At 37.8% G+C, this 4,177-nt stretch overlaps 1 pseudogene; it reads left to right on the top strand.

Annotated features, from left to right (window-relative positions):
• The window catches only part of LOC101623792, a 7,000-nt pseudogene extending 2,823 nt beyond the window's left edge, over positions 1-4,177 (top strand).

The following is a 4,177-nucleotide window of genomic DNA, read 5'->3' as shown; positions in this document are numbered from 1 at the left end:
TTTTTTAAACCACAAGAGAGTAAATAAGAAAGAAGAGTCATTGTTTAGTGCTGATAATATAATGCTGTCAGGTGAGAAAGACAAGGCAAATTTCCTTAGCTTTTTTGTCCTTTTTTCCAAAAGAAAATTCTATTTATGAAAAAAGGCAGAATAAAGGTAATGAAAAGGCTACTGAAATCCAATGTGGTAAATGAGCATCCAGTTGTTTTAAATTAAACTTTCTAAGTTTAAGTGTATTATCCATGAAAGATTGCATATGTGATTAGAGACTCAATATTAGTTTTGGGGGAAGCTAGAGAAAAAAAATGCTCAAGATTGAATGGAGCAAAGACAGTGCTGAGTTTTGAAGAGAATAAAAAGCAGAAGGGGTGAGAGAAACTTTGAGAATTACTGGTAAATTTAACAATATCTGGAATTAATTTTTAAACAAATGTTTAACAGGGAAAGAGACAATTTCTGAATGACTCAGTTTTCTTAGTTTCCATCACTATCTATCAATGTCTTCATGAAAATGTTTCTTCAGATGTCCCAAATGAAGAAACTTAAATAAAAGGGCCACGGTGGAACTATAAGCCTTGCTCGTCTTATATGGTCACTGCACCAGTATTATCAGTATCACTGGGGAATATGTTGGAAATAGGGAATGACAGACTCCGCACCCCAGACCTGCGGAGAAAATACTTGTAAAGTACATATCAAACAAAGTACTATATCTGGCTTCTCGAAGAATAAATAGAGAAACAACCAATTAAAAAAAAAAACCAGAAAAGACAGATAATCAAAGATGAAGTATGGATGGTAAATAAGCAAATGAGAAGGGGATCAACACTATTAATCTTTGAAGAAATGCCTTAAAACCCACGTTGAGATACCACTGCACTGCTACTAGAATGATCAAAAATTTTAAACTGAATATATCTATTGTTGTTGTAGAGCAGAACCATTGGAACACCCTACATCACCACAATAAATGTAACATTTTATCATCTCAAAAAGAAATACCATACCCCTTAACTATTGCCTATCACTTTACCCCCTGAGAATTGAGAAACTGCTAATCTTCTTTCTGTCTCTATAGATTTGCCTAACTTAAGACATGTATAAATGGCGTGATATAAGAATTGGTCTTTTGTGATTGACTTCTCTCACACAGAATAATGTTTAAAAGATTCATGTGTGCTGTACCAACTGTCAATACTTAGCTCATTGTTGTGGTCAGTTAATACTCCATTGAATGGATGTACCATTTGTTTATTCATCAGTTGGTTAACAGTGGGGCTGTTTTGACCTTTTGATTATTATGAATATTGCTATAAACATTCTTATGTGAGTTTTTAGAGGACATATTTTTTAATTAATTTATATGTATTTTACATCTGTACATTTTGTACAATGTGTACTTTCTCCTCTCAGGTATAGTCCCTGTAATATTCCCAACACCAATTCACCTGTGCACCATCACCATGATCCCTGTGCTTTTCTCTCTCCTATTTTGTTCTCTCTCCCTCCTCCTGCAGAATGTTAGGGGACATACATTTAAATTTCCCTTGGGTGTATACCTAAGAGTGGCATTTTGAAGTCACATGGTAACTCTATGTTTTATCATTTGAGGAACTGCCAAACTGGTTTCCAAAGTAGAGGCAACATTTGACACTTCCATCAAAAATGTACATTACCTGTCTTCTCTGTACCCTTAATAACACTTGTTAGATGATTTTTTTCTGTAGCCATCCTACTTAATATGAAGTGGTATCTCCTTCTAAAGATGCCAGGAATCTTTTCATGTGCTTACTGGGGAATGATATGGTAAATGCCTAGTGGGTTATTTGAGTAGAGTTTAATAAAAAAAAAAACAAACCCTTTTTTAAGTGTACCGAGCCCACAGGGGTTTATCCTGGTTTGCTTGAAGGGAGTAAATGACCTTTGGTTGAAGGATCCAGCCAGTCTAACACAGCAAGGGAGCTGGGGGAGAGCTAGCCACCTTCCTCTCAGTGTGATACAGAGCGGCTCCCCACTACCTGACTCAAGTGGAAGCTTAGGGAAACAAAACTCTTGAGTTCAGGCTCTTGAAGGGAGAAGGGGACGGACAGTGGCTCTGATAAACAGATGTTCTCCATCAGATTCATTGCTATTACTCTATTTTACAGCATGAAAAAATGAGATGAGGAAAGGTTAATTTGCTTGCTGTCACACACCTACTTCGTGGTAATGTGGAGTTGAAGCAGTGTTCTTCCTCTTCTACCCAGCTCCCTCAAGGCGCTGACACTGTAGCGATGCCAGAGTACAAACCCCTCCCACAGCTTCCCTTATCTTTGCAACTGTCTTTTCTTGTTTTGTTCCCTTGTTTGGAATCTCCTTAATTCTTCCCTGTTCTACCCCCAGCAAGTGAACAGCTCCTTCTATAGAACTTTAAAAGCCCACAATTCATATGTTTTCTAAGATTTGGCTCATTTATCAGAATTATTTAAACATCTGTCTCTTGCACCTGGTTGAGTTGAAGAGACAGCAGGAAGTGCAGTTGTAGCGCCTCCTGGTCCAGCTCAATAGTCTTCCTGCCACTCCTTACTCAGTTGACTGATATACAGATGCTTCAAGACTCCATGGTCAAAATGTTGGGCACATGGGGGACTGAGATTTCAGATAAGCTTACATTAGAGAATGACTTGTTTCATTCTCCCCCAAGAAAAACTGTTCAGTTTGGTGGAACTGTGGTGGAACTTGCTGGAGTACAAAAAACGATAAAACAAATGACTCTTAGATGTGGAAGAGGTAGTTGACAGATGGAGGCATAAAAGATGAGCAGAACTTTTGACTGCTAGCATTCCATTCTTCCGTCATGTACTTGACCAAAGATTGAACAACTTACCAAGTCTACTGATATTGCAGTGGTTGAACAGAAATCCGACAGTGGTGGAGGGCTATTTGGCTTTTCTTGGTGATCTTGGATTAGCCCAAATTGTCTTCTTTTGACCATGTCTCAGCATGATTTTCATTTTGTTCCTTCCCAAGTGGCCTTTCTATAAGGTGATGTGGATAACAAAGATGATCATCTTCCTGTAAAACTTGCCCCATCATGGAGCCTTGCATATAATAGCAAAATATATGCTATTCACACCATGGTTTCTTATACCAATACTTTTATGTCTAGTAGAAAAAATTCCAGTTAATCAAAAATCAGCAAGAACCCTGGTGTATTACATTTTTAAGTTGCTAAAAATTAGTATGTATTTTCTAACCTTAAGGCATGACTTTTTGGAGCTAATTATTGAAAATCTGCTCATGCTGAATATGAATGCATCTGGGCAGCATATTGAAGATGAAGAAATAGCAGCTCACACTGCCCAATGGATGCCACAGAAAGACTGTATGATATGGATAAAGATGAAGAAAGTGAGTGCAAAATAAAAGTGGATCCTGAAAGGCTTGGTCAGATGGCACATCCTGTAATTGATGCCTAGACATCCTGCTGTAGTACTCTGTAGTTATTAAGGATGCCTGCTGTGCAGATGCTAAGAGTTTATATCAAGATCTCATAACTGTCTTTCACAAGCTCCTGTTGCCCACCCATACCTCCTGCCACATACAGTTTTGCATGTTTTACCTCTGTAGTTTAAATTGGGATTTGAAAAAGCATTTTTGGAACTTAACCAAAGAAAATTGCAGGATTGGAATAATCCTGCCATCATTAGGCAAGCTGCTGAAAATGATAAAGGAAACTTTTTGGCAAGAGGTTCTCTTATTACTGTAACATCAGGCCTACATCTTTTAGTTAACTGGCTGCACACATACCATAATCATCAGGATTTGGGAACAAAGGCAATTTTATGATGTTGCTCCCCATGAACCATTTTACTCAGACTGCCAAACACTTTTTTTCACCTTTGTTTTTAGACAGAAGCAACTTTTAAGTTGAAAGCTGAAGGAAGGTTCAAACTCTAAATGTTGACTGTATAGTGATGAGTCAGCTAAAGCCTCTGAAAATTAGCCTGCCCTCTGTAGTTAAAACTTTCTTGCCACTATCACAAATAAGTGCCAGGTAGTCTTAGGCAACACTACCATTGAGAAGAACAATTGCCAGGTGCTACCAGTTACTAGAAATACAGCTGTTGGGTAGTAGAATGCTACTTTGAGGGATTTTAGTTTGTTTTGCTTTTTACAGAATCAGTAATTTGGAGAA

The sequence above is a fragment of the Condylura cristata genome, unplaced genomic scaffold (genome assembly GCF_000260355.1).
Source record: "Condylura cristata isolate star-nosed mole 26May11 unplaced genomic scaffold, ConCri1.0 scaffold00012, whole genome shotgun sequence".
Lineage (NCBI taxonomy): Eukaryota > Metazoa > Chordata > Mammalia > Eulipotyphla > Talpidae > Condylura > Condylura cristata.
The sequence above is the reverse complement of the archived record's forward strand: the minus strand, read 5'-3'. Positions and strand labels throughout refer to the sequence as shown.